This window comes from Molossus molossus, unplaced genomic scaffold (genome assembly GCF_014108415.1).
Source record: "Molossus molossus isolate mMolMol1 unplaced genomic scaffold, mMolMol1.p scaffold_m16_p_3, whole genome shotgun sequence".
Classification (NCBI taxonomy): Eukaryota; Metazoa; Chordata; class Mammalia; order Chiroptera; family Molossidae; genus Molossus; species Molossus molossus.
The window spans coordinates 95897472-95910379 of record NW_023425366.1 but is presented as its reverse complement, the minus strand read 5'-3'; the positions used below and the strand labels follow the sequence as shown (position 1 = coordinate 95910379).

Genomic DNA, 12908 nt, shown 5'->3' with positions numbered 1-12908 from the left:
AAGACAACAGAATCCATGGGACTTGATGCATTGGAAGTGTGTGGCCTGGGGCATGTCTGCACTTATTTCCTCATCTCTCTGTAAGGGAAACTGACCAGAACTGACCTAAAAGGACCTTATCCTAATCACAAGTCCTCTTCACTCTCTGTTTCTCTCAGGCTCGGTTTCCCTTTAGCATTTTCTAAACCCACCCTTTTCCTCTTTTATTCTTCCCCCTGTCATTTAGGGTCCCTAGGTCCCCCAGCCCAGTCAGGAACCAAGACTACCTGAGGACAAGTTGGAGAATAAAGATGAAAGAGGATGAACCTGGAGGAAGAAATGTCTTTTTAAGTCTGAGCTCTTAATTCTAGACTGTTTCACAGCTGGGACTTCAGGGAAAGGGACACCACACACACACACACACACACACACACACACACACACACAGCAAAACCTAACTTTAGAAAACAATAGCTCACATTTATTGTTCTGAGTTCTTGGATGCATTAACTGATTCACTCTACCCCCAAATTCGATGACATAGGTATGGTTATGACCCCTCTTTTATAGATGAGCCCACTGTGGGACAGAAAGTTTAAGTGACCATACAGGTCTCAGCACCAATTACTAGCAGAACTGGGATTCATATTCCAATTGTCTAGCTTTAGAGCCCAAGGTCTTAACTTTAACCAGGGTCAACCTTGCCCAAAATTTAGTGGGGCAACTATTACAAGAGCCCAGGCCTTCTGAGAGGATTGTGACCAACACTCTAACACAACAGAGATGAGGTAAGGCCCCTAGCAAGCCTGTGAAGAAGGGCAGGGATGAAGCAAGGGTATGTTTTTCTTTTTTTTAAACATCACCTGAGGATTTTTTTTTCATTGATTTCAGAGAGAATGGGTGGGAGAAAAGAAATGAGTGAGAGACAGAGGACTGTGCACGCACGCACACACACACACACACACACACACACACAGATGTGAGAGAGAAACATTGATTGGTTGCCTCCCCCACACACACACTGATTGGGGTCAGGGATCAAACCTGCAACCCAGGTATGTGCTCTGAATGTGAATTGAACCTGCGACCTTCAAGTATGTTGGTGGACAATCTAAACACTGAGCCACACTGCTGGGCAGGATATATCCTTTTTGAGCCACACACATTGCACCATGTAGTCTTCCTTGCCTCAAAGTAGAAGCACTTCCATAGACTCTAGAGCAAAAGAAAGAGGAGGAAGAGGACTCCTCATGGCTGCTCACTTTCTATTTCATCCCAGAGTGTCTTTTTCCTCATTAGCAAACCACTAACATCTCTACCTCAATGTACAGTTTAAGAAGTTCTTTCATGTCTGTTTTAATTAACCCTCATGAAAACTCTGTGAGATCAGCAGTATTGTGTTATTTTAATTTCCAATTTGCAGATGTGGAAACAGAAGCTCAGGATTGAGAAGAGTTTTTTTCAAGCAATTAAACCATTAATCCAGGGCATGGAGCCAGATTTTATGATTCCAAATTGTGCCAGCAGCATGCAGGCTTTGATTCTAAGGGGCATCCTGAAATAACTTGGCAGATTGTCAGCCCCACATGGGATAACCTTTTCTTCCACACCTCCCAGCACACTTCCATTGTAGTTGACAGATGCTATAGAGCTGGTTGTGACCCCCAAATGACATGCACGTCCTTCTACAAATTACTAAATCTTGTATTCACTAAACACGTGGTGTCAGCAGAAAGGGGATATTGCAAACATTCTGACATGTTACAACCAGAATAATTTAGGTTTCCAAGAAAACAAAGTACAAGGTGATGAAATCAACCAGTGAAAGAGGAAGCAGAGAATGGTGGGTAAATTGCAGAAAACCTCCTGGAAGAAAATTAATAAAACAGGCAGGGTAAATGAAGGAAAAGATAAGCACCTCATAATGTATTGGAAAAGAGGGACAACACCTTCACTGTCTAACCTAATTGTTGGTGTAACCTCCTAACGTGTTTTGTCTGACTGTAGCTGCCTGAGAATGTGCAGAGAATCCTCTATGGGGCCATCTGCTAAAACATGGATCTTATAACATTTCTCCATTTGTCAAATCCCTCCAACAGCTCCCATCATCCATAGGATAAATGCCTTAGGGTACCAACACACGACCCTTGTCTCCTCTCAGTCCACTTTCCATGTTTTTTAAAAAAATAGTTAGATTTGCCACTCCCCAAGAGCTCCAAATGAGACACTTGTTCTTCTGCCTGGAATAGGCCAACCATCTTACATCTGATGAATTCTTAGCCATTTCTTCAGGAGTCAACTAGTGCATCATTCCACTGCCTCACGCACAATCCATGTGCATGAGAGCTTTAAAAGATATGGACACCTGGGCCTATCTGAGAGTAGGAGAAAGGATCAGTATTACAAAACAAAATAACACCAAAATAAAAACCTTCTCCTCTAAGCCACGCTAACATGCAGCCAGGGATGAGAGTTGCTAAAGGATATAAGATACACAGTGCATGGGTTTTCTCCTTCAGAGCAAGAACTTTGACTTCTTGATTCCAAATCCCTGACCCACTACACTGCCTGGCACATCACAGACCTTTAGTAAATGTTTGTTGAAAGAATAGAAGGCTGACCCAATGAATGAAATCGATGAAGTTTAATGAGAGTCAGGAGGATAGCAAAGGACGGGCTGGACATCACAAATAAAAAACAGTAGCAAGTGAGACAGTGAGTATCTCCTAATCTGGTAACCAGCCAATAAACTAGTAACCAGGGAGATAAAGTTGGGAACTGTCAAGTAATGAGAACAGTGATCAAGAAGAATCTGTCTGGTCACCTGGAGCAGCCATCCCAGTCATGTAAAATAATGCAAACACCATTTAGGGAAGCGGTATATTTAAGGAGGGTGTTCGTTCCAGAAGAGGGAAAAACAAAACACTTTTTGATGTAAAAGACTTGTCTTCACTGTGCTCTGAGAGTTTCTGGAGACCTCTGTTGGCACTGCTCTCCAGTAGACCAGATTCAAAGCAGGTATTGAACGTGGTGGGCATGACTGGTTCCAATCCCGGCCACATATCAGAGAAAAGCCAGCAGTTCTAAAGACTCATTAGGGCACAACTGCCTCTAGATGTCATTTTCTAGAGTCTATTTTCATGAAATAATGACATTTTTAATTCTATTGTACTACCTATGAGATATACTGCTCAAGGAAAAACTTGTACTATATCACTTGGAATATAAAATTATATCTACCAGTACATATGTCTATAAGGAAAAAGGCCATTTCTCAGTTGTTCAGTTAATATTTACTTTGGCAAATACAAATACTTTCTAGCAGTTGATTATTAGTTGTCCTAGTTCTGTGAAATATGTCATTGGTATTTTGATAGGGATTGTATGGACATTTTAATGATGCTAATGCTGCTTATCCATGAACACATATGTGCTTCTATTTATTTGTATCTTCTTTGATTTCTTTCTTCCATGCCTTATAATTTTTCTCCTACAGATCTTTTAGATTCTTGGTTAAATTTATTCCCAGGTACTTTATTTCTCTGATGCAAATGTAAATGTGATTGTTTTCTTAGTTTCCCTTTCTGATAATTCATTATTGCTGTATAAAAATGCAATCAATTTCTGAATATTAATTTTGTATTCTGCTACTTTACTGAATTTATTTATCACATCTAGTACTTTTAGGGGGGGTCTTGAGTGTTCTCTATATACAGTATCATGTCATCTGCAAATGATGACAGTTTTACCTTTTACTTTCCAGCTGGATGCCTTTTATTTCTTCTTGTTATCTGATTGCCACAGCTAGGACTTCCAGTAGTATGTTGGATAGAGTAGTGAAAGCAGACATCCCTGTCTAATTTCTGATGTTAAAGGTGACGTTTTAGTTTTTGCTCATTGAGTATGATGTTGGATGTAGGCTTTTGTATATGGCCTTTAATACATGAGGAATGTTCCTTGAATTCCCACTTTGCTTCTATGTTGGTTAAATAAATATTATAATTGTCATATCCTCTGTTTAGAGTGGTCCTTTTATCAGTATGTAATGTCCTTCTTTATCTCTTATTGTAGCCTTTGTTGTAAAGTCTCTTTTGCCTGTTAAAAGTATTACCACCCCAGCCTGTTTGTTTGTTTCCACTTGTATGAAATATTTCTTTTCATCTCTTTATTTTCAGTCTCTGTGTTTTTTTTGTTCTGAGGTGGGTCTCTTGTAGACCACATGTACAAGGGTCTTGATCTCTTATCCATTCAGCTACATTATGTCTTTTGATTGGAGTATTTAATTCATTTACATTTAAAGTGATTATTGATAAATATGACTTATTGCTATTTTATTCTTTATAACTATGTCCTCTCTCTCCTCCTCCTCCTCTTGCTCCTCCTCATCCCTCTTCTCCTTCTACTTCTGCTTCTGCTGCTTCTTCTTCAAGAAATGCTTTCAGATCTCTTATCCTTTGAGACGACATGGAGGGACCTGGAAAGTATTATCCTAAGTGAAAGAAGCCAAGCAGAAAAAGACAAATACCACATGATCTCACTTATATACGGAATATAATGAACATAACAGTCTGAGGAATACAGTAGACCCAGACACATGGAAGTAGGGCACAGACTGACATCCCTCAGAAGAGGGGATGGGGGGTGGGGGGTGGGAAGAGATAAACCACAGAACTTGTATGCATGTATGCATGACCAATGGACATGGACAACTAAGCCGGGGACAGGGTGGAGGGGGGGTGGGGTGGGGGGTGCCAATGGGGTAAAAAGGTAAAATATCTGTAACAAAAAAATAAATAAATAAATAAAATTTAAAAAAAAAAAAAAAAAAAAAAGAAATGCTTTCATATTTCTTGTGATATTGGTTTGGTAGTAATGCACTTCTTTAGCTGTTTCTTGTCTGGGAAGCTCTTGATCTCACCTTCAAATTTAAATGGTAGCTTTGCTGGGTAGAGTAGTCTTAATTGTAGGTCCTTGCTTTTTATTACTTTGAATATTGAAAGCCAATCCCTTCTGACCCAAAATGTTTCTGTTGGAAAATCATCTGACGCATTATGAGAGCTCCCTTGTAGATAATCAGCTGTCTTTTCTTGCTGCTTTTAAGATTCTCTTTTTGTCTTTACTCTTTGCCATTTAATTGTGATGTGTCTTGATGTGGGCCTCTTTAGGTTCATTTGGTTTAGGACTCTCTGTGCCTCTAGGACATGTATGTCTTGTTTTTTTCTCTCTCTCTCTCATTAAACTTTGTTTTAATGGGTCTCAAAATTCTGTGACAGAGTTTTGGTCAAGTTGTTTCCATTAATAAAATACTGATTTTCAAAACTAATAACTAAAAAACTGCCACTCACACACAAAAAAGCACAGATGGTCCACAAATCATTCTCCTTTCCTTCTGAAGGTTTTACAATGCATTGTAATCATTAATCAGTTTTTTTACTATTAAACTTAAATGGCCAATGGGGACAAACAGTTCTGAGATGGTTCTTCCACTACTGATTAAGACTGGGGTGCCAGTATTGGAGATAATATTAATTTAGCCTTCTGAGCATTCTGGGAAGACTTGGTGACTTTGCCAGCCCCAGCTGCCTTCTTGTCCACTGCTTTGATGGCACTCACAGCAACTGTCTGTCTTATGTCACTAGCAGCAAAACAGCCCAGAGGAGGGTAGTCAGAGTGCTCTCAACATACATGGGCTTGCTGGGAATCATAGTGACGATGGCAGCATCACCAGATTTCAAAATCTTTGGACCATCTTCCAGCTTTTTCCCAGAGCAACGATCAATCTTCTCCTTTAGCTTAGCAAATTTGCAATCAAGTGAGCTGTGTGACAATATAGCATAGGTACATATCCAGCACTGATTAGGCCTGGATGGTTCAGGATGATCATCTGAGCTGTGAAGCCAACTGCTTCCATTGGTGGATCATTTTTGCTGCCACCAGCCACAACGCCACATGAGACATCTTTGGCATACACATTCTTGACACTGAAGCCCACATTGTCCCCAGGAAGAGCTTCACTTAAAGTTTCAAGGTGCATTTCAACAAACGTTACTTCAGTTGTAATTTTGAGTGGAGCAAAGGTTACCACCATGTCGGGTCTGAGAACACTAGTCTCCACTCAGCTCACAAGGACAGCACCAATACCACCAACTTCGTAGACAGGGGCTTGTCAGTTGGATGAGTTGGTGGTAGGATGCAATCCAGAGCTTCAAGTAGTGTGGTTCCACTGACACTGGCACCTTTACAGGTGGCTTTCCATCCCTTGAACCAAGATATATTAGCACTTGGCACTCGCCTGTTGTACCATTCCAACCAATAATTGGCACAAATGCTACTGTGTCAGGGTTGCAGCTAATTTTCTTAATGTAGGTGCTGACTTCTTTAACAACTTCCTCGAATCTCTTCTGTTTGTAAGGCAGCTCACTGCAATCAATTCTGTTAACACCAACAATCAGTTTTTTTCACACCCAGTGTGACAGCCAGAAAAGTATGCCCACAGGTCTGCTCATTTCTGGAGATACCTACTTCAAATTCACCAACACCAACAGAAACAATCAGGACAGCACAATCAGCCTGAGATATGCCTATAATCATGTTTTTGATGACGTTTCTGTGTCCTGGGCACCAGTAATGGTCACATAATACTTGCCTTTCTCAAAATGATAATACCATACTCATGCTCACCTTTCCATTTATCCAAGACCCAGGCATGCTTGAAGGAGCCTTTCCCCATCTCAGCAGTCTCCTTCTCAAATTTTTCGATGATACTTTTGTCAATTCCACCACAATTGTAGATCAGATGGCCAGTAGCGGTAGACTTATCAGAATCTACATGTCCAATAATGATGCTGTTGATATACGTCTTTTCCTTTCTTATTTTGGGCTTAATTTAGTGGTACTTTTCACGACACCTGTGTTCTGGTGGCAAACCCACTGTAAGAAATAGAACATGTGTGTCTTTTTATTTCACCAGATTAGGGAATTTTTCAGCCATAATTTTTTTCAAACAGGTTCTTAATACCTGTGCTCTCTCTTCATCTGGTACCCCTATGATGCAGATGTTGTTATGGTCTATATTGTTACAGATGTCCCTTAGACTCCTCTCATTTAAAAAACTTTTTTTCAACCAGCCAGTGTGGATCAGTGGTTGAACATCAACCCATGCACTAAGAGGTCACTGGTTCAATTCCCAATGATGACACCTGCTCAGGTTGTGGGTCCAGTCTCCAGTGGGGGGCATGCAGGAGGTGGCCAATCAATGTTCTCTCTCATTGATGTTTCTGTCTCTCTCTCCTTTCTTCTTCTCTCTAACAAATAATAAGAAAAAATGCAACTACTTTTCTTCTTTTTTCCTACTCAGATTGGGTGTTTTCTGTTATCTTATCTTCCAAATCATTAATTCAATCCTCTGCTTTATCTAGCTTGATTTTGATTCCTCTTAGTGTATTCATCATTTCCACCAGGTTCTTTTTATGGTTTGTATGTCTTTTTATCTCTTTGTTGAAGTTTTCACTAAGTTATTGGAACAAATTTATACCCATTGTTTGAACTCTGTATTTGGTAGCTTGCTTGCCTACATTTCATTTAGTTCTTTTATTTTATTTTTTTAATTTTATTTTTGTCACAGATGTTTCTCCTTTTTTTGCCCCATTGACACCCACCTCCCCATCCCCACAACCACATCCCCAGCTTTGTTGTCCATGTCCATTCATTATGTGTATTTGCATATAATTTATGTGGTTTATCTTTTCCTCCCCCTCACAACCCCTTCTTCTGAGTGTTGTCTATTTGTACCCTACTTCCACATCTCAGGGTCTACCCCATTCCTCAGACTGTTATGTTCATTATATTCCACAAATAAGTGAATCATGTGATATTTCTCTTTTTCAGCTTGGCTTATTTCACTTAAGATAATACTTTCCAGGACCGTCCATGTTGTCTCAAAGACAATTTCAGTGTATATGTACCACAGGTTTGTTATCCATTCATCTACTGATGGACACTTGGGCTGTTTCGAGATCTTATCTATTGTAAATAGTGCTGCTATGAACATGGGGGTACATATATACTTTCTGATTGATTTTCCTGGTTTCTTAGTGTATATTTCTATAAGTGGGATCACTGGGTTGAATGGAAGGTCAAATTTCAATTTTTTGAGGTAACACCATATTGTTTTCCATAGTGGCTGCACCAGTCTGCATTCCCACCAGCAGTGTACTAGAGTCCCCTTTTCTCCACACTCTTGCCAACACTTGTTTGATGATTTGTTGATGGTGGTCATTCTGACAGGTGTGAGGTGATACCCCATTGTTGTTTTAATTTGCATCTCTCTGATGCTTAGTGATGTTGAGGATTTCTTCATATGTCTCTTAACCATTTGTATGCCCTGTTTGGAGAGGTGTCTATTTAGTTCCTCTGCCCATTTTTTAATTGAGTTCTTTGTCTTCCTTTTGTGGAGTTGTATGAGCATTCTATATATGTTGGAAATTAACCCCTTATCTGATATATCATTGGCAATTATGCTCTCCCATACAGTGGGTAACCTTTCCGTTTTGATGATTGTATCTTTCACTGTGCAGAAGCTTTTGAGTTTGATGTAGTCCCATGTGTTCATTTTCTCCTTTGTTTCTATTGCCTTAGGTGATGTATCAGGGAAAATTCTGCTGTGTAATGTCTGAAATTTTGTTGCCTACAGTTTCTTCTAGTATTTTTATGGATTCATGAGTCACATTTAAGTCTTTTATCCATTTTGAGTTTATTCTTGTGCAGGGTGTAAGTTGATGGTCTAGTTTCCTTTTCTGCATGCAGCTGTCCAATTTTCCCAACACCATTTATTAAAGAGGCTGTCCTTACTCCACTGTATGCTCTTGCCATCTTTGTCAAATATTAATTGAGCCTATTGCCTTGGGTCCATTTCTGGGTTCTCTGTTCTGTTCCATTGGTCTATATGCTTGTTCTTGTGCCAGTACCAGGCTGTTTTGATTATGGTGGCTTTGTAGTATATCATGAAATCTGGTAATGTGATTCCTCCAACTTTGTTTTTTCTTTTCAAGATTGCTGTGGCTATTCGAGGTCTTTTATGGTTCCATTAGAACTTTTGAAGTTCTTGTTCTAATTTTGTGAAGTATGCAGTTGGTATTTTGATGGGGATTGCATTGAATCTATAGATTGCTTTGCGTAATATGGACATTTTAATGATATTAATTCTCCCAATCCATGAACAGAGTATGTGATTCCACTGTTTTATATCTTCCTCTATTTCTTTTTTCAATGACCTGTAGTTTTCTGTGAATAGATCCTTTATTTCTTTGGTTAAGTTTATTCCTAGGTATCTTAATATTTTTGCCGCAATGGTAAATGGGATTGTTTTCTTTCTTTCTTTCTTTTATTTCATTTTATTTTTATTTATTTATTTATTTATTTATTTATTTATTTATTTATTGTTACAGATATTTCACCTTTTTTTTACCCCATTGGCAACCCCCTCCCCACCCCACCCCTGCCTCGTCTCCGGCTTAGTTGTCCATGTCCATTGGTCTTGCAAACATGCATATAAGTTCTGTGGTTTATCTCTTTCCATCCTCCCCCCCACCCTCTTCTGAGGGATGTCAATCTGTGCCCTACTTCCATGTTTCTGGGTCTACCATATTTCTCAGACTGTTATGTTCATTATAGTCCATATATAAGTGAGATCATGTGGTATTTGTCTTTTTCTGCTTGGCTTATTTCACTTAGGATAATACTTTCCAGGTCCCTCCATGTCGTCTCAAAGGATAAGAGGTCTTTCTTTCTTACCGCTGCATAGTACTCCATTGTGTATATGTACCACAGCTTTTTTATCCATTTGTCTACTGATGGACACTTGGGCTGTTTCCTGATCTTAGCTATTGTAAATAGTGCTGCTATGAACATGGGTGTACATATATTCTTCCTGTTTGGTGTTTCAGGCTTCTTAGGGTATATTCCTAGAAGTGGGATCACTGGGTCAAATGGAAGTTCAATTTTTAATTTTTGAGGTAACAGCATATTGTTTTCTATAGTGGTTGCACCAGTCTGCATTCCCACCAGCAGTGTATTAGAGTCCCCTTTTCTCCACACCCTCGCCAACACTTGTTTGATGATTTGTTGATGGCGGCCATTCTGACAGGTGTGAGGTGATACCTCATTGTTGTTTTAATTTGCATCTCTCTGATGATTAGTGATGTTGAGCATTTCTTCATATGTCTCTTGGCCATTTGTATGTCCTATTTGGAGAGGTGTCTATTCAGCTCCTCTGCCCATTTTTTAATTGGGTTCTTTGTCTTCCTTTTGTGGAGTTGTATGAGCACTCTATATATATTGGAAATTAACCCCTTATCTGACACATCATTGGCAATGATGTTCTCCCATACAGTGGGTTGCCTTTCCATTTTGATGATTGTTTCCTTTGCAGTGCAGAAGCTTTTTAGTTTGATGTAGTTCCATGTGTTCATTTTCTCCTTTATTTCTGTTGCCTTAGGTGATGTATCAGTAAAAATTCTGCTCTGTATGATGTCCGAAATTTTGTTGCCTACATTTTCTTCAGGAATTTTTATGGATTTACGGGTCACTTATTTCATAGGTACTTATTTATTGTCCTTTTTGTTCTGTGTGGGTATATTTTTCTTCGTATTTCTTATACTAATTACAGCAGTGCTTTTAACATTTCTTGCAGTGCCCATTTGGTGCTAATGTATTCCCTTAAACGTTTTTTTTTTTTTCTCATCTGGGAAGCTCTTTATTTGACCTTTTATTTTGAATGATAGCCTTGCTGGATAAAGTAATCTTGGATTCAGATTCTTGTTTTTTCATAACCTTGATTACTTCATGCCATTTCCTCTGGCCTGTTGTGTTTCTGTTGAGAAGTAAGCTGAGAGCCTTATTAGGTTTCCTTTGTAGGTAACCAGTTGCTTATCTCTTGCTGCCTTTAGGATTCTCTCTTTGTCTTTAATTTTTGGCATTTAAATTACTATGTGTCTTGGTGTGGGCTTGTTTGCGATCTTCTTCCTTGTGGCTGTCTGTGCTTCTTGAACTTGAATGCCTTCTTCCTTTACTAAATTAGGGAAGTTTTCTGTCACCATTTCTTCAAATATTTTCTCTAACCATTGCTCATTTTCTTCTTGTTTGGGGACTCTTATGATGTGAATATTATTATGTTTCTAGTTGTCCCACAGTTCTCTTGAGCTGTCTTCCTGTTTTTCAATTGTTTTTTCCTTTTGGTTTTCTGATTGGTTGTTTTTTCCAACCCTGTCTTCTAATTCAGTGATCTGGTCCTCAGCTTCCTTTGCTCTGCTAGTTAGTCCGTCCAATGTGTTTTTTATTTATGCTATGTCATTCTTCATTTCTTCTTGGTGGTTTTTAATTTCCAATTGGTTGATTTTCAATGTTTCTATGTCTTTACTCATGCTGTTGAGCTTCCTTAATATTATGGCTCTGAATTCTAGCCTTGTTAACTTGTTTATCTGCATTTCATTTATCTCATATTTGGCAGAGGTCTCTTGTTCTTTTATTGTAGATTTGTTTCTTTTTTTCACCATTTTGGCTATGTCAGTTGGTTTTGGAGCCTGCCAAATTTTCCCTGTGGATGTTGGTGTTTTGCTGTTTGTGGCTCCCTATACTGGGTTTGGATGAGCATGGGGGGACCCTCATTCAATACCACTGTCAAGTCTTACTTTCATGGGTAGATTTGGAAGTCCAGGAAAGGTTCAGTTATCCTCTAGCTTTTTGCCTGGAGGCTCTTCTTCACAGTTACTTGAAGAGCCTTGGTTTCTCAGGTGAATGAAAAACTCTCTCAGGTGTTACAAATAGAAGATTTCCCAAGTGTGGGGTGGATGCTGGTTATTAAGATGCCTCAATTAGCATTTCAATGGCCCATTTGGTTGGGGTTGAATTTCTGAGGGCAGGGCCGCCACCTCTCCCCAGAGCCCTGGGAAGGAGTAAGATGGCCACTGTCCTGTGTGGCTGCAAGTTAGCAAAACTTTAAGTGCCTTCCGTATCCTGAGTGTCCCCACACAATTCCAGTTCTGTTTTCCCTCTCTCTGTCAGAGTCCCAGGTGAGTGGCTGTGGCTATTTTGGTGCTGTGTCCCAGCCCTCTGTGCTGTGGAGCGGGCTTGGGATTTTAACCCCAAGGGCGCTGCTCACAGCTAAGATTGCTGCTGTCTGTGGGCTCCCAGCCTTGTGCCTCTACAATCCTACCAAGTTTGATTCAGTGTCCCTGGTTATTTGGTCCTCACAAGCTGCTTTTCTGTTGCTTTTTCCTGATGATTTGTCTTTATTTTAGTTGTAATTCCAGTTTGGTCCTGGGAGATGGTCTGTGTAGTTTCCATTTACTCTGCTACCATTTTGAAATCTCTCTGTTTTTGTTTTTAAACTACAGCTAAGTAACCGTGGGCAAGCTTGACTTGTTTGAGATGAAGATATTTCATCTGACAGGGAGAAATGATGTGGAAAATCAGATGGAGAAAAAGTGCTTCATATGAGAATGAACATCTTTTGGTCAAGAAAACATCTTGCTGTATCAGATTAAATCCCATAGTATGTCACTGTACAATTTCCAATGAGCCTCAAGGGAACACAGGCATAATAATTTCTCTGCTGTATTCCAGATACAGTGGCTCACCGCTTCTTTGCCTCTGCCATGACTGGGGCCACGGAGCCAGAGTCGAGGGCAGAAGAGGCTCATGTCTGCGGGTCTGAGATCCAGGCTGAGGCCGCCAGCAGAGCCAGCCAGGTACACTCTCCAAGATCTCCCTTTTTGTGTGCCAGTTGTAGAGCTAACTGGGTTGTGCTGTGATGTGGTCTGAACCACTAGGTGTGTTGGTTGGGGTCATTTGGGAGGAGATGCAGTGTTCGTCAATGTCAGGTACTGCCTGTGACCAGCCCTAAGCCACCTGTTGGAACTACAAATTGATCC

General features: G+C 39.9%; 1 pseudogene; it reads right to left on the bottom strand.

Moving 5' to 3' along the window:
- Window positions 1-5472: 5472 nt before the first annotated feature.
- Window positions 5473-12677, bottom strand: LOC118642094 (annotated as a pseudogene).
- Between the last annotated feature and the right edge of the window lie 231 nt (window positions 12678-12908).